Source organism: Erinaceus europaeus, chromosome 15 (assembly GCF_950295315.1).
Source record: "Erinaceus europaeus chromosome 15, mEriEur2.1, whole genome shotgun sequence".
Lineage (NCBI taxonomy): Eukaryota > Metazoa > Chordata > Mammalia > Eulipotyphla > Erinaceidae > Erinaceus > Erinaceus europaeus.
The window spans coordinates 48,820,488-48,842,992 of NC_080176.1; the positions used below are offsets into that span (position 1 = coordinate 48,820,488).

General features: G+C 37.5%; 1 protein-coding gene across 22 annotated transcripts in view; it reads left to right on the plus strand.

Annotated features, from left to right (window-relative positions):
• Window positions 1-22,505, plus strand: part of DTNA (dystrobrevin alpha) — a 431,975-nt gene that overhangs the window by 123,713 nt on the left and 285,757 nt on the right. For 4 of the 22 annotated variants that reach the window (XM_060173681.1, XM_060173677.1, XM_060173702.1 and 1 more), the window contains exon 1: window positions 4,652-5,038. The exons of 2 other annotated variants lie outside the window; for them this stretch is intronic. The gene's annotated coding sequence lies outside the window, so the exon portion shown is untranslated. 16 more of the 22 variants (XM_060173686.1, XM_060173688.1, XM_060173690.1 and 13 more) reach the window with 13 other exon arrangements.

The following is a 22,505-nucleotide window of genomic DNA, read 5'->3' on the forward strand; positions in this document are numbered from 1 at the left end:
GACCTACTATTAGCACTTGGATCTTGGACTTTCTAGACTATGAAAAATAAATCTCTATGATTTGTAGGCCACTCTACCTATGGTTATCTCACTTGACAGCCTGAATGGACTATGAAGTAATGCCAAATGACGGTATGGGGGGCAGTAATAAATGATTTTTTAAAAGAAAATAATAACAACTTCAAGGAGTAATTATATGAATGGTAAGAAAATGTATAATGTCTACAAAAAGTAGAAAAACAATACACATTGGAAAGCAGGTCCTATAATAACAGACATGGGAGGGATTCAAAACAATGCCATACTATGCATAGTCTTTTAAAAATATTTGTATTTTATTGAAAGAGATAGATAAAGGCCAGAGCACTCGTAAGCTCTGGTTTATGGTGGTACAAGGGATTGAACCTGGGACCTTAGAGCCTCAGGCATGAATATCTTTTTATCATTCTTCTCTCTCTCCTGTTTTGCTATGTATAATCTTATTAAAATTCCAATGATGTGGCCACTTACTGGGAATGTCTATGATATGAAAATAGTCCTAATTATGGAAGAGGTCACATGAGTAAAAATATGAATGATAGCAGAATATTGAGTAGAAAAAAACAGTGATAGTTTTGATAACAGAAAGATGTGGTCAGAGCTTAGGTGGACTTGGGGACCCAACACATACTGGTGAAGGAAGACTTAACTTGGTAGTGGAATTGTTGTGCAAACCCTTATCATAGAAGGATGAGAAATTTTACCCATGTGACAACAGCTGTCCAGTGAAACACTATGTTCTTCATAAGACAGTAAAAACTAAAGGAAAATCATAGCATATTAATGTTCATGCACCATGATTTCTGTTATATCAGAACGTCTGTGGATGACTAAGTCATTTCGAATGTCTGACTTTTCAAGGTTTTTAGCTTTCTTTCTTCTGCCCACTGAGGTAGTCAAATCTTTGAGAGATGTCACCTCCATTTCCAAACCCCATATTTTTTAGGAGGAACAAAACCACTGCCAGTGTTTGGATAGTGAGGAATAGGAACGCTATCAAGGGAGAGGATTGGATATGAAGCTGTGGGGGTTGGGCAATGTGTGGAAATGTACCCCTCTTATCCTATAGTCTTGTCAATGTTTCCATTTTACAAATAAAAAATTTAAAAAATGAATATACCTAAAAAAAATGACTTCAAGGATGGGCATCTTATCACTCACCATGCAGGTTTTCACTTAACCTAGCAGTCTGTGACATCACACGACTCCCACTTGCCACTATTTCCAATGTCTGAGTTAGATTATCCCAGAGTATAATCTCCCTACCCAATGTATCCTGCATATTGAAAGAGGGGTGGTTGCCTGACTACTCAGCATTAAAGAAGAGATTTTAAAATCTCACTGTATTTTTCACTTTTTAAATACTTTTATTTATTTTGTATAGAGACATAGATTTTGAGAGCAGATGGAGAGAAAGAGAAAGAAAGGGAAAGAAAGAAGCACCTGCAGCACTGGTTTACCACTTGTGAAGCTTCCCCCTTGCAGGTAGGGACTGGAAGCTTGAACCCGGGTCCTTGTGCCCTGTAATGTGTGTGAACATTAAAACAAAATACATTTAAGCACTCTTGAGTTGGGGAAATTGCATAATGATTATACAAAATACTTTTGTGCCTGAGGCAACCTAGGTCTCAGGTTCAATCCCCAGCACCACCATTAGCCAGAGCTGACCAGTGCTCTTCCCCCCCGTCTGTCTCTCTCATTCAAATAAATAAATAAATAAATAAATAATTTTAAAAATAGAGACTGCTTAGAAGAGAACCTTTGAAGACATGTATGTCATCAAGCAATTGCTTCCTTATAAGCCTTTGAAAAAAGCTAATCAAATTTAGAGTAAATTAGCTAGAGAAGATAAAGGCGCTTACATATTATATTAAAGTTCTCCAAAAGAATAATACTTCATAGAAATCAGAAATGCAAAGACTGAAAGTGAAGTTCAAAAGTGTAACAATAAATGGATGACTGAACTATCTCTAGAAAAACAAAACATCAGTTTCAGGAAAGGTCCTAAAGCAGGCAGGAATTCCCATGCTTGCTGAAAGGTTTTCATTTAACTGACTTCCCTTTTATTGAATTTTTTTTTAAGTAACAGGACTATCATGTTATCATTCATTAATTGAATAGTAGCTTCCTGGAAAACTGGCATTTTAAAGTAAATAATACATCAAAAAGACCCATTTGTAAAGTTTAAGACTATTTCTGGTTGGCAATTATTTTCCCATAACTTAAGACTATTTGAAGTGTACTCAAGTATTTATTTCTCCCCAAAATTATAAACCTGCCTTTTTCCACACTCCCTTACCTGCTCTTATGATGTGTGGCTGATTATGAATCAGACAGCCTGCTTCCAACTCAGTCCACTAATCCTTGATGGCATATGTTTTGGCACTATCCTGTCACTGTGGGAGGAGTGTTTTGATAGAGGGAAAAAACACAGGGACTCATGCTGTCTGAGGAATTGCCTGAAGTCAGTTGGTTGCCTCTATCTATCAACAGGCAGACAGCCTGAAATTTCCCTAAAATAAGTGACTTCCAGTATAAGAATATGGAAATCCACCTCCTGGTGGCTGGGTGGCTGGGTGGCTGGGTGGGCAGTGGCACATCTGGTTGAGCACACATGTTACCATGTGTAAGGAACTGGGTTCAAACTCCTGGTCCCTACCTACAGGTGGGTAGCTTCAAGAGTGGTGAAGCAGGTCTACAGGTATCTCTCTCTCCCTCTCAACTTCCCCTTCCCTCTCAATTTTCTTGCTTTCTTATCAAATAAAAATAAAATAAAACTTTAAAAAAAAGGGAAATCACTTAGTCTTTTCCTTTATTTCTTTTTAATCTTTATTTAAAAATTTTTTTTGTATTTATTTTCCCTTTTGTTGCCCTTGTTATTGTTGTAGTTATTATTCTTGCTATTTATGTTGTCGTTGTTAGATAGGACAGAGAGAAATGGAGAGAGGAGAGGAAGACAGAGAGAGGGAGAGAAAGACACCTGCAGACCTGCTTCACCACTTGTGAAGTGACTCCCCTGCAGGTGGGGAGCCGGGGGCTCGAACTGGGATCCTTAAACTGGTCCTTGCACTTCATGCGATGTGAGCTTAACCCACAGTGCTACCGTCTAACTCCCAATCTTTATTTTTTGTTTAAATCAAGTAAAAACTTCAAGAGCAAGCAAGCAGGGTTTTAGGACACCAACCTCTACGAAGCATCAAAAATCACTGAGAAACATTTCTTGAAAGAAAGCTTGTGAGCAGAATTTTCACTCTTGGTGTCCTACAGTGATCTTTGGTAGTGCCAAATGGTCGTCCAGAACAAGAAAGACAAATCTAAGGTTGACCACAGAAAATCAAATAGAGAACTTTCTCTTTGGAGTCAGCCTTTACTCTTGAATATTTGTCAGAACTCTGTACAAGCAAGTGGCAAGAAGCAACTGTGCCCACATGACTGCCATGAACTCAGCCAACTGACAGTTGCCTAGAGTTGGCAGCCACAGCCAGCTGAAATTTGGGACTCCTATGATGCTTGTGGTGGTGGTTTGATTACTGCAGTTATAAATCCTTTATCAGGCCTTTCAAAGTTCCCTGGTCCACAGAACTGTAGACAGTAGTCAATTCACTATTTTGAGCATGAAGAAGTAAATTAATGTTAGTGACAGCAAATCTTTTGACCCTGGTGACTACTCAGTATTCAGCACTTTTATTAGCAGTGCTTTAAAGGGACTTACCCTTATTAATCTTATTTAGAGTCTCTTGAATGAAATATATTTTTCTTTATTTTCATTCACACATTTTTTTTCAGAGCAGTGGTGTGTGTGTGTGTGTGTGTGTGTGTGTGTGTGTGTTTGTGAAAACAATATACAATTTCTTTCCCAGCCCTCATTAAAGTATTATAAGGCAGTCCTAGAAGGAAAGGTTTGACAGAGAGGTAGAGGTGTTTCTTTGCATCCTCTCCTGTTGTCAATGTAAAATATAGAGCAATTAAGCCAGTTTCCCCACAATTCCCATGAACAAGGTTTTCTTGTACAGAAATATCAAAGACTGAAGTAGCCCTCTGAGTATTGCCAAGTAGGCAGCATGAGTATTTTTTCATCTAATGAATCTTTGTCAACTCTGTTCAAAACAACAACAACAAAACTGCCCATTTCATTTTTTTTTTTTTATTGCAGCCATGGCCCTCTTAGGTTGACTTGTATGTGAATAATAAAGCTTATGTGTTCTGCTACAACACAAAGATTTATAATGCAGCCAAATACTTGCTCTGTCCTCCTTATAATTATGGGTATGTGTGGGGGTGGGAGTGGGGTGGGTGTCGGGAAATCCAGAAAATTGGACTTGTTCATATTATATGTACCTGGGAAGTTTTTCATGCTGAGTAACAGAAGAAAACTTGAGCTGCCTTGCTTTCTGCTTCCAGGAATGCCAATCAGAGAACATTCTTTTTCAGGCAGCCAAGTTTGGAAGTCAGTTGGTTCTGGCAGTGAGTTAGGGGGAGGGGATGGCAGGGAAAAGCACACTGTGTCCTCCCCACTGATCTTCAGCTTCCAAGTGGTTCCGTAATAGCCATCAATGAAAGCATCTCTTTTGACCCACGCAGAGACAGGTAATAAAGACAGCTGAGTAAATCAGTGGAGAGGTAACAGCGGAAGCTCAGTCAGAAGGAGGAGGGAGGAGAGGGAGTGTGTTTGAAAGCCTGCCATTGGTGAGTTTACCAAAGGCATCTGCCAGTGGGACTTCAATGGAATGTGAAACCAAATCATTTTCAAGTTAAAGATAGACACAGTATACACCAGGATCTAGAAGCTGGATTTTAAACTCCTATCTCTGTGTAGACTTTCTGTGATGATCTCTGTTGTACTTAACCACTTGGCTGAAGTTTGCTTGCTAACTGAATATGCTAAGAATTCATATGCATTCTGGATGTACTGGGATTAAAAGGAGTTAAGGGATCATGGTGTACACACTCCAGGGTAAGTGAAAAGATGGACTTGAAGGTGCGTCGCTTCTCTGGGAAGGTTAGTGTTGAATTTTTATGTGTGTGAATGAATAGGTGATAACGAAGACTTACTTAACTTTCTGGAATACCTGGCAGTTTACATTTAGTGCAGCAAAATGAAATAGACTAGGACACCTTAGTTCTGAGACTTACATTATATTTTATGTTTGTAAATCTTTGTTTTGTCTTTACTTTCTCTTCCCTCTTGATTTATAGTGTCACTTGCTATATGTCATGTCACATCATTAACTGAGCATCACTCTGTAGTGCCATTTCATGAAATTAGTGTTGTGAGATGGAATCTATCCCTTGCTTGTCATAAAGGAACCATCTAATAGGAAAAAAAAAAAAAAGGAAGATGGGTTGGGGTGAAAAGGGGAGAGGGGGGAGATGAGGTCTCCAAAGGTGCTGTAAACATGCAAGAAGAAACCTAGAAGATGTTCTGTTTTATTTTTAATTGAAAACAATCAGGCAATTTTCCATTGAAGAGAACAACTTATTAATAGAAGTTATTATTTTTTGCCATTGCCTCATTAATTCCAAGCAGGTTCTCCTCCTCCAAAAAAGCTGATATTTGCTGAGTGAAAGAAGGCGTTGTGATTATACAGAGCTGGAGAGTGGAGGAGGGAGAGAGGGAGAGTTATCTAATTTTCAATCACCACATTGTACTTTAAGGATTGGAGAACTTTTTTTTTCTTTTAAAGAAAGAATGGCAAAGTTGGGTTCTCTTCATGTTTTGACCATGTATAGGTCTTGTTTTTTGTTTGGTCAAATGACCTCGCAGTGCTGCTCTTAGAGACAGCTTTTCCAAACTTGCACAGCATTCCTTCAGAATAAATACTGTCCATAATAGTCACAGAGTGCATGGTGTGAATTGGAAATTCTACTTTATATGGGGAAGATAAATTTGCTGACAGTCTTATTCCTGAGTGTGGAGCTGAACAGTTATTAAATGTGGCTGGCTAGTTTTGCTCTGTTAATAGAGCTGGATATTGATGACCTAAGTTGGCTAAACTAAGTTATAGTGGGTGACTTAGTATGAAGTTTTCACTTAACTTGGATAAGAAAGATTAATATGTTGTGTTACTCTTCTAAAGTAACAACAACAACAAAAAAAAAACACAACAAAACAGGATTGCTGTTGTTATAGTTGCTTGATTTTACAACTTGTGAATTATCTACCAAGACTTAACAGAATGTAAATTTGGCAAAAGTCAGTCTACTGTTCCTTCTCCTTCCTTCCCTGGTGCTTTTCCCACTCTCTGGCCTTCCCTCCTGGTTCTTCTGAACCCCGGTGGAATATCATTACTTAGTTCCTTTCTCTTATAATAACTTACAAAAGGGAGAGAGCATCTGACTGCGAGCTTTTTAAAGTCAGTACACCAAGTCTATCAGGAACCTCTTCTAAACAGTTTAGGTGATTCTGCTGAACCACATTGCTTACACAGTAAATTATAAGTTACACTTAATATCTCTGCTAGTTTTTGTATGTTTCCTGGTTACACATTTAAACCTGTTCTTAATTTGCCTAGCAGTTCAATATCCATGTCTTTTTTTTTTTTTTGCCTCCAGGGTTATTGTTGGAACTCAGTGCTGCTGGCACTATGAATTCACTGCTCCTGGCAGCCATAATTTCCCTTTTATTTTTATTGGATAGGGGCAGAGAAATTGAGAGAGGAGGGTGAGATATGGAAGGAGAGAGAAAGATAGACACTTGCAGAACTGCTTCACTACTTGTGAAGCACCCCCCCTTCCCTTCAAGTTCAAGCAGGGCTGACCTGGATCCTGGCACCAAGTCCTTGCTCTTAGTACTATGTGCATTTAACCAGATGCACCATGGCCCAGCCCCTGAGTGTCTTGAGCTGTTAACTATAGAATAAACCCAGCAGGAACCTCAGCTGTTTCGAAGAAATTTGTTATTAGTACCTATACATGTGTGCCACCACAAATATGAACACTTTAATGTGTACACTTACCTTTCATTTAACAAATACATTTCTGATAGAGTTAGAAAAATAAGGAAGGTTATATCAGGCTTATCATCAGCACAGCTTTTCTTTGCAGTGTGTCAAAAGAAACTCCTCAATACAAAACATTTTAATTCAAATGTATGGGCATTTCAAACTCTATAGTCAATTAGTGGTGACAGAAAAAGGAGCAAGGAAACATTTCTCTGCTACTAATATGTCCCTCATGAATTTTGGTGCCCTGCTGAAACATTCAGCTTGTATTTTACTTCTCAGAATAGTAAGTGTGCTTGTGTTTTAATACAGATATACTAATTCTAATATCTCCAGTGTTACTGGACTTGTTTCTGTTAGGGGTTGTAATTGTTCCTATGTCTTCTTGCTCATGGTGTCTTGTTTTTTATTTTATTATTATTAGTAGTAGTATTTTAGTTACTTGGATATCCTTGACTGTCTTCTAGAAATGTATTCTTTTTTATATTTATTTATTTATTTTCCTTTTTGTTGCCCTTGTTTTTTATTATTAGTTATTAGTGTTGCTATTGATGTCATCGTTGTTGGATAGGACAGAGAGAAATGGAGAGAGTAGGGGAAGACAGAGGGGGGAGAGAAAGACAGATACCTGCAGATCTGCTTCACCGCCTGCAGGTGGGGAGCTGGGGGCTCGAACCAGGATCCTTAGTCGGTCCATGTGCTTAGCACCACCTGCACTTAACCCACTGCACTACCGCCCGACTCCCTAGAAATGTATTCTAAAAATTACTTGTAAGAATGATTTGAGACTTAATGATGAAATAATGAAGACCCAAACAGAGCAATCAAAAAGGGAATAGGAAGGAAGATCCTTTTGCAAATGTGATAGTACTGAACATAAAACAAGAGAAAAAGGAAAAATCAGGGTCTACGACTGATCATGATAACAGTGGAGGTGGATTTTAGAGACCAAAGAGATTATTAAAGAAAGAAATCAGCTAAGAAATAATAATAATAAAATTAGGGGGCCAGGCAGTGGCACACCTGGTTAAGCACACACATTACAGTGCACAAGGACCCGGGTTCAAGCCCCCGGTTCCCATCTGCAGGGGAAAAGCTTCACAAATAATGAAGCAGGGTTACAGGTATCTCTCCGTCTCTTTCCCTCACTTTCTCCCCCACCCCTCTCAAATTCTATGACCTCAGAGTTCTAAAAATCATAGACATAAACGGTTAGCTCGCCTATGTAAAAACTAATGGTTCACCAGTTCCTTAAAAGTAAACTCCTTCATATTCTTAAAGTTCTGTCAAGAAGTCTCAACATGTTTCTCTAATATCATCTCCACAACTTCATTAAATTCACCAACACATAACTGGCTGCCTCCAGAATATTTTATACACAATCATTTCTCTGTACTAGTGTATCTTCTTTGTGAGAAAGTCCTACTTCTAGTTCAAGGTGAAACTCAGAAGTCACCTTCACTGAACTTTGTTTAATTCTGTAGTTCACTCAGTCATTATTCCAGGAACACTTGATGGAAGAGTTTATATTTAGTTTATTTTTTATATTCTCAGTAACCAATATGTACATAATTTTACTACTAAGAGGAAAAAATTTTCTTTTTTAAAATAATTATTTAGTACTCTAAACAACATTATTCTTTTGACTTCATACTCTTTGTCTGGGATTGTGATCATCATTGGCCCTCTAGATTAAATAATGTCAGTTAAAATTTCTGCTTGGCTATTATCATTTGGCATGCAACTGGTTATCTATTTTCAGTCATGTCAAATGAGTCCATATAACTTGATTGTGAAGACAAAAGAGATAACATAAACTTAAGTATGTTGAGACAACTGTATGTTAGAGAAACTCAAAATGAAAAAGAAAACTAGAGATGAAAAACTGACACCTTTGGGCAAGTCTAATCCAGAAGCCTGAATAGCACAAGTGATAAAAGGTAAATTAGACACCATTAAATTACAATCATCTTCTTGTTTAAGATCTAAATTTATACCATCAGAAAAAACTGGGTTCTTTTCAGATTGCAGTGTAGTACGAGAAGAAAAGCATTTGATTGCTTGTGCAACATGACATTGTGGCCCTACTTCTTAGAGTTGGGTGAATTTAGTTTTATTATTGGGAATATTAATGGTTTACAGGAAATATGACATTGGTACATGTATAAAATTTCTGTTTTCTGAAAAACTCTTTCATTCCAGCTTAGGTCCTCCTCCACCACTGTACACCAGGACCTGAAAGTACCCACCCACACACACACACCAGAGTTCTCTACTTTGGTGCAATACAACAAACCCAATACAGGTTGTTCCCCATTTTCATCTTATTTGTCAGCTTATACCTATGAGTGAGATCATGCCATATTCATCCTTCTCTTTCTGGCTTTTCTTACTAACATGTTCCTTTCAAGCTCCATTCAAGTTGAGGTGAAGAAGGTGGATTCACCATTCTTAATAGCTGAGTAGTATTCTATTCTGTGTGTATAACTTTTCTTAGTCACTAATCTGTTGTAGGACTACTATGTTACTTCCACATATTTTGCTATTACAGATTTCCTCTACCAGAGTTATCACTAGTGAATTGTCATCACAATGAATCCACAATTCTCAGTGGACAGCTTTTCTTTTTTTTTCTGTTCTTTTCATTTGTTGTTGTTGATAGATAGAGGGAGAAATAGAAAGGAGATGAGATAGAAGGAGAAAGAAAGAGAGGTACTGCTTGGGAAGAGTCTCCCCTACAAGTGAGTGCCAGGGGCTTGAGTCCTTGGGCATTATAATGCAAATGCTCTACTGGGTGAACCATTGTCCAATTTCAAGTGGACTGAAATTTAAAAAGAACTTTTAGGTGAGATTTTAATAAGTAATAAAAACCTCCATTTGTTAATTATAAACCAAATAACAGGAAGAGGCAATATACCTTATAAATTCTAAGGATGTTTGATTAGTTTCACATTCTTTTTTTAAAGTTGATTTATAAAATGGAAATACTGACAAGACCATAGGATAAGAGGTGTTTTACATTCTTAAGATCACTTAACTCCTTCACACACTTGTGTGCTTGTGGTATGCCAACTACTAAGATTTAGAAAATTAAGAAACTTATCAGCAAAATAACTCATCTGGATAGTGTGTTTGTTGATATTTACAAAAACTATTTTTAAAACTTTATTTGTTTTATTTGATAGGACCAAGAGAAATTGAGTGGGAAAGGGGATGGAGAGAGAGAGAGAGGTAGAATGAGAGACCTGAAGTGCTGCTTCATAGCTTGTGAAACCTTTGCCCTGTATGAAGGGACCAGGGCTTGAACCCAAGTCTTTGTGCATGCTGATATTTTTTTCTTAAAATAGCTTTATGAGGCCTAACCAACTTTTAGAAAATGAATGGAATAGATTATGGGTTTTTATCACAAAAGAAGCAGTGTTGTATCTTAAAATAAGATGGAAATGTACATATTTGCATAAATAAAGCTGAACTTTGCATTCTTGCAAAATAAAGGTCCTGTGAGGATGACTGAGAGACACCTTTATTCTTGAAAGCTTTGTAAAGTGTCTTGTATTTTAAAGAAAAAATGGGGAATTATTTTTTATCATTTTTCTTTTTCAGTCTCACTTTATACTTTGAACCTTGCTCCTATATAATGTGATAACACACAGATTGATGAGTACTGAAAGAATTTTATTCACTAAGTAAGACCACCACTCAAAAATTCAGATGTCTTGTTAATTTCTGAAAAAATATAGATTCTTTTGTTTCTTCTTTTTTATTTTATTAGTGATTCAATATTGATTATAAAGTTATGATATAATAGGGGTATAATCCCACATCATTCCCACCAACAGAGTTCTGTGTCCACAGTCCCTCCAATGGAAGCTATAGTAGTTCTCCCAAGTCAGAGATATGAGTTGACTATTATTTCTATAGCTACCTATCTGTATTTATATATATTTGCCAATTTTTCCTATGGTCCTGCATTCTCATCCTTTCTAAGTCACACTTAGACCTATTAATATTTCTGAATGTCTGTCTTTTTTCTTCTCTCTCTGCATCCTGATGGAATTGGAGTTCAGAGCTCTCTAGTCATCTTCCCCTTACATTCCTCCCCCTCTGGGAATATGGAGCAAAATTCTTTTGGGGGTGCAGAAGGTAGGAGGCTGTGGCTTCTGTAATTGCTTCTCCACAGGACATGGACATTGGCAGGTCAATCCATTGTTTCAAATGGAAAGATCAAGGAAAGATAGCACAACACTAAAGTTTCCTTCAACATGGTGAGGGCTCTGCTTGGACCTGGTTTACACACAGGGCAAAACAATGTTCTCTCCAAGTGAGCTATTTTGCTGACTCAAAATATTCACTTTTTAATTTAAAATGTATGTTATGTTCAATTAAGTGCTTAAGTTATTGCTTAAAATAAGCAAGTTACTCCGGGAACTGAAATAGTACCATAAATACTTTTCAAAGAAATTATTACCAGAAATTCTATTAAAAGGAAATTCTGGATAATAGGACCATGTGTAGTCAGTCTGTGTCTATTAGTTGCTTGCCCACTAGGGTCATACTGTTCTGCTTTCCATTCATTTGTATGTAGTTCAGTTCCCTTTCCTGTTACTTTAATAATAAGAGATAACAATGTTTCCTAGTGACAATTATTTGGGAACTATACCTGCTTTCTGCACTATAGACAGAGAAATCAGTCAAACAAGCACGTGGGAAGTGTAAATTCTCAGCAAACATTCTGCTGTAATTGATTTTTTGTTTTTTATTTTTACCTCAGGATTATAGTAAGATTCAGGAGTTATAACGATGACAGTAGCACCTCTAAAATTTCATTGTAGGAGGATCTCTTCTCAGCACCGTGCAGTTACTCCTTTGTAACTCCTTGAGTAATCACCTAACAGAACTCTTTTGTTTATGAAATTATGAAGACAATTATATCTACATTCTGAAACTGCCTAGCGCCTAAAACATTTGGAATGCTACAAAATATCCTGTGTAAGCATTTACCAGACACCAACACATAAATCTAAATTACTTAAATTTACAGCATTATAATCTCTCCTTTAAGATGGCATGAGGGAAAGGTTTAACTTAATGAAGCAGAGGATCCTGGTGTGCAAGTTATATTCTATTTTTCCATTGCACAAGGGTAAATTATTGCTTCAGTCTCCTATATGAGACCCAAGTGGTCTCAAAGACAAAATGTAACTTCCAGAAATGCCCACTTTTGTCTTAGGCAATAACTAACTCCATGAGAGCATGCTTTCTGAGAATTACCCAGAACATTTCTTACAGTTGGCTGAATTTCTTGAAGGTCATTTTCAAATTCTAGCTGAACTTGGCTCGTTTTTTTAAATCTTAGGAACACTGAAGTAGTAATTCTGCATACATTACTATACAAAGGGGAAAGTGATTTTATTTTTCTTGTCTAAAAACATTTGAGAAACAAGATGGACCTGAGTGATAATTATAAGACAAAGTCTTTCCTTTGTACTTCTGTATTTCTTTTGCCGAATTTTTAAAACAAACAAAGGACATTAAAAAAAAACAGCCACCTGGGAGTAATCTTTATAAATTTAGGACTTTGTAGTCAGGAAAATTACTCAGAAGGGCTTACATGTGTGAGGCCCTGGGTGCAAATGTCTACACTACGTATGCCAGAGAAATACATCAGTTTCTCTTTCATAAAATAAATCTTAAAGCATAAAATAAAAATTAGGAATGTGATGATTATACATTGTTCCATATTTGCACACTCACACAAATCCTATTTTGAAGACCAAATTTTATTATCCAATTATGTATGCAAGTTTTGAAATCTTGTTTTGCACCAAAACGTAACACCACAATGAAATGAAAACAAATTTAAAAAAAAATCTCACCAATATGTGTTACAGTATTTGGGTATGTTGTTTGATGTAGCGGCAGCGGGAGGCAGAAAAAGGAGGTTTGGAACAGAAAGGGAACACAATCTTTTATTTGCGTGGGGACCTCAGTTTTGGGGTGGGAACGCGACAGTTCGGGCCACGTGGAGCCAGCCAAGAGTGGCCGTCCCCCTCCTACTGCACCGCAGGGCAAGAGTGCAAGGGAGAGAGAGAGAGAGGGAGAGAGTAGTGGGAGGGCTTTATAGGGCAACAACCAGTAGTGATGTGTTGGGACAGGATTGGCTGGGGAAAGCACCTGAGAATACCGAATATCTTGGGAAGTGGCAAAACCTCAGGGCAAAGACTGCATCTGCATAATTCCCCAACAGGGTAAATATTAAGAGTTTGACTACCTCAGTGGCCGTGTGGTATTCAATTGTGTATATATACCAAAACTTTCTTAGCCACTTGTCTGTTGTTGGTCATCTAGGTTGCTTCCAGGTTTGGGCTGTTGTGAATTGTGCTACTATGAACATAGGTGTACATAGATTTCTTTGGATGGGTGTGTTTGTTTCTTTATCCCCAGGAGAGGAATTGCCAGGTGATGGGGTATGTCCATTTCTAGCCTTCTAATAATTCTCCAGACTGCTCTCTACAGGGGATAAGCCAAAACAGAAAGATAGATACGGGATGATCTCCCTCATAAGCAGAACTTAGTAAGTAAGGACTGAAAGGGAAAACACAAAGTAAAACTTGGCCTGGTTGGGTGTATTGCATCAAAACAAAGGGCTCTGGGGAAGGAGGGAAGGCAGCTATCATGGAAAGATGTGGAATTTTAACCATGTGTCAACAACTATACTGTAAGCCATTAAACCCTTCCAATAAAATGTTAATAAATAAACAAATCAACAATAATGATGGAAAAAAAAGGAGTTTGACTACTTCGAAGACAGAGACATTAGTCCAGGCTTTCTGCCAAATCATTACTGGTAATCTGATAACAAGAGATGAAGCAATGAAAATGCTGCTGCCTGGCTTAGTTAGATATGCACTTACTACTCGAGAAGTCAACACATTTCTTATGCAAACTATCAAAATTACAATTTAGCAGCACACATCATACATGCTCTCTATGCCTTGGAGGTCTAACAATATACACATTCAAGTGTGGCTCTAAGCTTACAGGAAACATTAAAGTAGCAGATACAGCTAAAGTTGACTGCATAGTTTCTTTATTTTGAGTAGTTTTAATATACAGCAGCAATTCTGTCAGTGGCTATAGTGGAAGGAATTAGATTACTCAGATCTGGACAAGACTGAGGACTGCTGTAAAAGCTTGCAAACAGATTAAAAATCTAGTGACAACTCAGTTTCTCATTGATAAATAGAATCTTTAGGCTGCTACTTTGTGACTTACTTGAATGCTTTATATAAACATCTTTTTCCCCCATTTCTATCACTAATAAATGGTTTATGTGATACGATAGCAAAATAAGAAAAGCTAATCAAAGCAGTGATTTTTTTTATAGTATATTGAAACATTTTTAGTCCTTTGGAGTGGGGAATAATGAGTAAATAACTGAGTATTTGCGCATATCATTGTGACCACTGGAGGGCTCTCAGATTTTGTTGCATTAATTATCATAATCCATTTTATCTGTCATCAATAGGTCAAAATATTCAGAACTAAATACATCAACTAAGAAGAAAAAGGAACTAACATTCTCATAGTCAGTGAGGAAGATTGTTTCCAGATGACTCTGTTTAATAAATAGTGAACTGCAAGATGGAGGATTATAACAGTGCTTAAACTGGAAGTGGCTAGTACTCCACTTCCCTGTGCTTTGAATCTTAAGTGCTATGATTTCAATTAATGGCAACCCAGGAGGCTTCCCCAGTCCTTAATGAAACTACCCAAACATTATGCTCTTTTATAGAGCAAGATAACTAGATTGGTCCTTGGGTGAACTGGGGACATGCTCATGTTACTAAACCTACAGAAAGATAGGCAGTCTAAGCTATAAAATTGTCTTTGTTTTTTGTGTGTTTTCTTAAAATAGAAAGCGTTGACATGATTTTGCTAACACAATCAGGAGGGCGCCCAGTAAGTGCCTGTAACACAGTGCATTTGGGAAGTGTTCTGCCTCCCCGTATGTGTGACCTAGGGTCAAGCTCCAGGCCACATGAAGGAATCCTCAGTCTTATGGCCTCTTTGACTCCATTTGCTTCTATTTCTCTGTCTCTATCTAAAATATTTTACTAAGTCTTTATAAATTACTAAAAAGAAGAAACACTTTGGGAGTCGGGCGGTAGCAAAGCAGTTAAAGACAGGTGGCACTAAAGCTCAAGGACCCAAGTAAGGGTCCCGGTTCAAGCCCCTGGCTCCCCATTTGCAGGGGAATCCCTTCACAGGCGGTGAAGCAGGCCTGCAGGTTTCTATCTTTCTCTCCCCCTCTCTGTCTTCCCCTCTCTTTCCATTTCTCTCTGTCCTATCCAACAACAATGACAGCAATAACAATAACAATAATAACTACAACAATAAAACAAGAGCAACAAAAGGGAATAAATAAATGAAAAAAAAAGAAAAAAAAACACAGTTTGCATTAACTATACTGAAAGTAAAAGTTACATCCTTTACACTGAAATGACCAATAAATACTAAAAAGCCCTATTTGATGAGTATGCTCATCTACTTGGACAAGTTAACACCCTGATGGCCATACCTGTCTGTCTTTTTTCCTCAAAAGTATGTGTTATAATCTTTTATGGAGTAGGACAGTGCAATGCTTTTTTTTTTTCTTCATGCTTTGGGGAATTTATAAAATCACAAGAACAGATTCCCAACTTCTTTTCTTTCTTGAGAAGAAACACACCCATCTTGTGTAGTGAGGTGACCTGTCTCTTTATGAGATTAAGAGGCAGGTTATATAAGCATTTCATCAAAATGTCAACTGCGCTCCCTTCTCACCTTTTGCTTACACACATAGATCTTTATTCAGTCAAACACAGAGACTATTGACATTCTTAGCAGCTGTCAAAAGATTTAACCTCAAATTGACTGTTAAGAGATGCTAAGACATCTCTAAGTGCTATCATAAGCTAGATCATATACCTAGAGCTCAGTGGCTTAAGTCTACCCTTCCCTCTCCAAACACATACATTGTCATTACTGAGTGACTGTTTAATTGTGTGCTCATGACTACAGTTGAAGTTGATTACTATAGCAAACACTTTGGGGAGATAAAGAAAAAAATACTGCAGGGGGGCGGGCGGTAGCGCAGCGGGTTAGGCGCACATGGGGCAAAGTGCAAGGACTGTCTAAGGATCCCCATTGGAGCCCCTGACTCCCCACCTGCAGGGGCCTCACTTCATAAGTGGTGAAGCAGGTCTGCCTGTGTCTATCTTCCTCTCCCCCTCTCTGTCTTCCCCTCCTCTCTCAATTTCTCTCTGTCCTATCCAACAACAACAACAACAACAACAAAAAAAAAAGTAGAAAAAAATAGCCTCCAGCAGTGGTGTATTTATAGTACAGGCACAAAGCCCCAGTGATAATCCTGGAAGGAAGGAAGGAAGGAAGGAAGGAAGGAAGGAAGGAAGGAAGGAAGGAAGGAAGGAAGGAAGGGAGAAAGAAAGATAGGGAAAGAAAGAAAGACTACAGTAACACTGTGCTTGCTAAATGGCACTTGCTAGCTTCAGAATAAGGGGCTATGTACATAATTCTCATTGAAATTTGTGACAGGAAAAACATTACTCGAGGTGAACTTATAAGGTTTATTTATTATATAAGAAAAAAATTGCTCTACATATTTGCATGTTTGTTTTGATTGCCTACATTCTTAGAGCTAAATTAAATACTTGCTTGAATTAATCATCTGATTTCTGGTGCTTGATATGATTATTGTATTAAACTTTTGCCTCCAGTCACATCTTAGTTAAGTTCATAACTCTCATCTGTCTTATTAATGTATAATCTATGCTTCTCACTGTGGCTTGTGACCAAAATGATAATGTCTACTGACCCACTGTTCTCATCATTGAACAGACGATAGCATTTGTTAAATTGGCATTACTTTTGCCCTATCTTTTCTTGTGTGTTTTTAATAATTTAGATAATCTATTTTGAAAACATAGAACAAAAATATAACCCACCAAGAATGACTAAAGATAAAGTTAATAAAAATGAATGAGTAAAAAACAACCATAATTCTTAGGGGTATTTGAAATCTGTTTTCTTCAAAGGATGTGGGATATGCTTTTATTCCCACTCCAGTTTTTCCCAGAGTCTACATTTAGTCATATCAGTCAGGTCACACTTCATTTTATTGAGTTTTATTTTCATCAAGTTTTAACTTTCTTGGACTTCAGAGGATTCTTGACAGAATAGTTAAACAATAAGGTCATGCTTGATTACAATGTGCTTATGTCATCAGTTTGTCCTGTTCTAGCAGCCAAACTGATTAGGCAAGTATGTGAGGAGACTCACATAAGCTAAGGAAGGGCCTGCTTATGATGCTGTTATGAACGCAGATATGATTCAAACTAACCATCATACCTAGGGGCTGTCTTTCCCTCATGGAAATCTTTGACTTTTAAGAAAACTAAAGCTGGAGAGATGTAGTAGTTATAAAGGACAAGTACAAATCACTCTAAGGGGGTATCTAAACACAAGCATCCTGATTTGAAATCAAAAACTCTTTCTGATACTTCTAAGATTTATTTCATAGAATTTGACTTTTTTTCTCAAAAAAACAAAAAACAAAACAAAAAACACCAGGAGCTGGGCGGCAGTGCAATGGGTTAAGCGTAGCACAAGGCATGAAGTGCATGGACTGGCGGAAGGCTCCCGGTTAGAGCCCCCAGCTCCCTACCTGCAAGGTGGTCACTTCACGAGCAGGTCTGCAGGTGTCTGTCTTTCTCTCCTCTCTCTCTGTCTTCCCTTCCTCTCTTGGTTTCTCTCTGTCCTATCCAACAACAATGACAACAACAATAATAATAACAACCACAATGATAAACAACAAGGGCAACAAAAGGGAAAAAATAGCCTCCAGGAACAGTGGATTTGTAGTGCAGGCACTGAGCCCCAACAATAACCTGGGAAACAAAAAAACAAACAAAAACCCCAAAAGTAACTTATATTTCCTCATGGTTGGAACAATAATACATTATTTAGAGTTGTCAAGTTTGATCATTTATTTGTCTCTCTCTAGTGCTAGTAGTATGGACAGTTTTCTTTGAGTTACACTTAAATAATAGGGTCAAAGAATAGATAAGGGGGGTGGTGGTATCGTGAGTAGCAATGCACACTCAAGATAGGAAAAGGGAGAAAGTTGTAGCAATCTTTTTGATACACTCCTACATTACCTTTTCTCCATATAAGCTTGTGTATTTCGTTCATGATTAAAACAGTATCTTTCCTGTGTGAGATGTGGTGTTGACTTAGCTTCTTTAAACTTTTATTCTCAGTCATGAGTTAAGTGCCATGTTATGTGTACTCTCTAAAGTTACTGAGGCTTCCATTTAAAGAACATGAGCTTAGCAGGTTGCATGCAGTAGGATGATATCTTTGAAAAGTTGTAATGATTTGGAGAGATGTTGTTCTCATAATATAGCTAACAGTAAGGACACAGAATTTTGCAGTGAATCATAACTTTGTATATAAATCTATAGAGAAACCCAAAGGGAAACATCAATAGCAATTTTCTTAAAGTCCTAAGAAATAGTAAATTACTTTCTTCTTTAATTTTCTACAATGGACTTAAAAATGTAAAATTTGGTCATGAACATATAAATCCATGAAGTATAACCAAGAAAACATAACAATTCATTACAAACATCACAATCTGCTAAAATTTTGCTTTTAAATCTTAATGTCTCTTAATTAGTAGAGTCTGTTGATGTGGCTTTGTTTACTTCTTCTATTGTGTAGGTCTCATATAACCTACGGAAATACTACCACTATTTTCTTTTTTCAGACAGAAAGAATGAAACAGAGACAGAGAGAGAAGGAAAGAAACCATAGTACCAAAGCTTCCTTCAAGGCCATGGAAACTGGGCTTGACCCTGCGTGCCACACGTGGCAAAGCAGTGCACTATCTCTGGAAACTGTTTTGCCAGTCCTACCATTATTTTCTAATTCAAATTATTTCTGGTTTTGTAAGTCAGCTAATTCAACTACAGTGAAGGTTTAGAACAGGGGCCGGGTGGTGGTGCACCTGGCTGAGCTCATATGTTACAGTGCACAAGGACCAGGTTTCAAGCCTCCATCCCCACTTACAGGGGAAAAGCTTTGTGAGTGGTGAAGCAAGGCTGCAGGTGTCTCTCTCTCTTTCTCTCTCTTTCTCTCTCCTTCTGTGTCTCCCCCTTCCTCTTAATTTCTGACTGTCTCTATCCAATCAATAAATAAAGATAATTAAAAATATATTTTAAATGAATGTTTAGAAAAAAAATAGTAAAAGTTTATAAAATCCTGTTATTGGAAATTTCCTTCAGTTTGGTACATTCCTTGATGAGCTCTGTAAACACTGATTCATAAGATCCCATTTCTTTCCCCAGAACCTCTGCTATTCTTTTAGCTAATGAAAAAAAAAAAAGTAGCTTCAAGAAGTCATGTGTTTTTGAAGATATGGAGGTGTATAACTATGACACAGTGGCACCCACGAGCCTAAGAATATTCTGTGGCACCTCATCACTACAGAAATTAAAAAAAAAAAAAAACAGGGAATTTGTACCCATTCCATGACTTAGCCATATTAAAGAACAGTAAACAAGGCAAAAGTTGTTATTCATTTTGCAGTGCTTACACTTATCAGTAAACATTATTACACTTTTGTCATTTTCAGTGGTGGTCATTGTGATTGTAAGCATCTCCCCTACTAATGTACTTTGCTCTTACATTTTAATTAGGGAACAGTATATGTATTCATCTAAATGAAGATGCTATCCTTGTGTGAATTAATCGTGACTGAGAGAGTTCTCTGTGCATAAATCAATTACAGTGACTCAGCCTTCATGATGTCCTCTAACTACTAAAAACAAGTATGCACACTTTTACGAGAAATCATTCCTCTGCACACCTCCACCACAGCTCTCATAATATAATTTCCTGATATACTGAGTCCAGAGAATCTCCTCTTTGGGCTGAGTCACCAAATTTTAGGGAGAAGGCTTAGATGTTATCTAGTTACTAGTTTAGAATGCTAGTTTAATGGAAGGAGACCTCATGACCTAGAAAAATTAACTTTATCAAGGATACAATGACCAAGTGTAGAACATAGTCCAAGTCCTTTTGTCACATCTTGGTGTTACCATAAATTTACAGTAGTCGTTCTTTGACCTGCACAATTATATTTGCTGTCCTAAACTAATTTTTTATGGAGTTTATCCTGCTGTGAAATATTTGTAGGCAAAATATTGAAATAATCTTTTATTATAGGACTAAAACTTGCCCTTAAAGCACTTTAAAGCAGTAGTGAACATAATCTCTTCTTTCATTAAAGCCCTGTATCAAATGGCTCTCCATACATAGAGGAAGGATGTCCTTCAAAGACTAAAGAAGAGCGATCATAAATCTGTGATAAGCAGTCCGGTCTTCTCAGTTTCTCATTTTTAATTTTTTTCATATCCCTTTCTGTCTGTGTCTCTTTGGGAGGTTTAATCCGAACAGTAAGCAGTATATTTGATGTTTTCAAGGACTTGGTGTTGTTGATGAAGCGATAACTCCAAATCAGTGTTGTAGTGAAACATAAGAAAATAATGTTTGCGATCTTAGAATGGTTCATTGGTACAAAACCATTAATGAAACGATTGACTTTTTTTTTTTTTTAACCAGAGCAATGCTCAGCTCTGATTTATAATGAATGATGGTAGGGGCTGAACTGGGGTCTGGAACCTCAAGCATGATAGTCTGCATAACCATTATGTTACGTTATTTCTTCAGCCCCTGAAACATTTTTTTATTGATTTAATAATGATTTACAGGATTGTACGATAAGTAGGGAACAATTCCACACAGTTCCTACTACTAGAGTTCCATATTCCTCCCACCCCTTAGAAGTTTCCCTATTATTTATCCCTCTGGGAGTATGGACCAGAGATCTCTATGGGGTGCAGAAGGTGGGAGGTCTGGCTTCTGTAATTGCTTCTTTTCTGGACATGGGCATTGATCCATACCCCCACCCTGTTTCTATCTTTCCCTAGTGGGGCGGGACTCTGGGGAGGTGAGGTTTCAGGACACACCATCTGCCCAGGGAAGTCAGGTTGGCGTCATGGTAGTATCTGCTCCTTGGTGACCAAAAAGCATTAAAATGAAAAACAGAACAAATTGTTTAATAATCATGAACCTAAAGTAAGACTATAGCAGGTTTAGGGTCTTTATATTGGAAGAAGCTAGGAAGTATATTTTAGGAATATCCCATGGGGACCATGACTTTCCTAATTTTTGATAATGAGGAAATTCTGTCTTTTTATATCTTTTCTTCATTTGTTCACAGACTACTTTGGTGAGGGCTATGGATGCAATTTTTGTCTTTAGTGTGTTCATGGAGTATAGAAGAAAAGCAGATACATAGACAATTATCAAGATTTCATGTGACAGATGTCACCACAAAAAGCCCAACAAACACAGCAGAGAGATCAGCAAAATAAGAGAAGATCCATGAAGTGAAATTTGAGAGATGAGCAAAGTTAACAGGTGGTCTGGGTGGAGGTGCGTGGTCTGGGTGGAGGTGCACAAAATAATACCAAAATAATACCAAAATAATGCAAAATAATACCCTGGGTTGATTGAACACAACTTAGTAATTAATTGAGAGGGAAAAGTTTTTGCAGTTTTAGGCAACTGCAAAGGATTTAGAATGGCTCAGATATAAAATGAATTGTAATTAGTGGTGCATAAAGAAATAACATTAAAGGAAGTAAAGAACAAAGGAGGTCTTTACAACTATGTTAAATAAATTAAGATGTATTGTGAGGCAGTGTGGAACTGCATAAGATTCAGTAAACACAAGGTATACTGTATCAGAATGTAAAAAAAAGAAAAAGCACCATTGCTGTAGTCTATAAGAGAGTGTGGGGACTGGGTGGGGGCACACCTGGTTGAGTGCACATGCTAAAATCCACAAGGACTCTAATTCAAACCTCTAGTCTCCATTTGCAGGGAAGCTTCACAAGTGGTGAAGCAGTGCTGTGGGTGTCTTTCTGTTTATCTTCTCCTACCCTCTCATTTTTTTTTCTCTATCCTATGTAAATTAAAAAAGAAAAAGGCTGGACGGTATGAGACAATAGAGTGGCGATACTTTGACAATACCCAGCAAGATTTGGTGTATTGCACCAAAGTAAAGGACTCGAGGGTGAGGGGCAGTGTTCAGGTCCTGGAACTTGATGGCAGAAGAGGAGCTAGGTGGGGGGGCTAGAGTGTTATGTGAAAAACTGAGAAATGTTACACATGTACCAACTACTGTATTTTACTGTGGACTGTAAACTGTTAACTCCCCAATAAAGACAAAAGAAAATGCCCAACGAGAAATATTCAATGGTATGATGTATTAAGGAAGTCACAGTGATAATAGCAGTTGAGAAAGAAAATGGAGGCTAAACCCAAGAATTATTTCCTGACTACAATCAATACAATTTAGAGGCTGGGAGGGCGGTGCTTTAGAGGGAAAAAGAA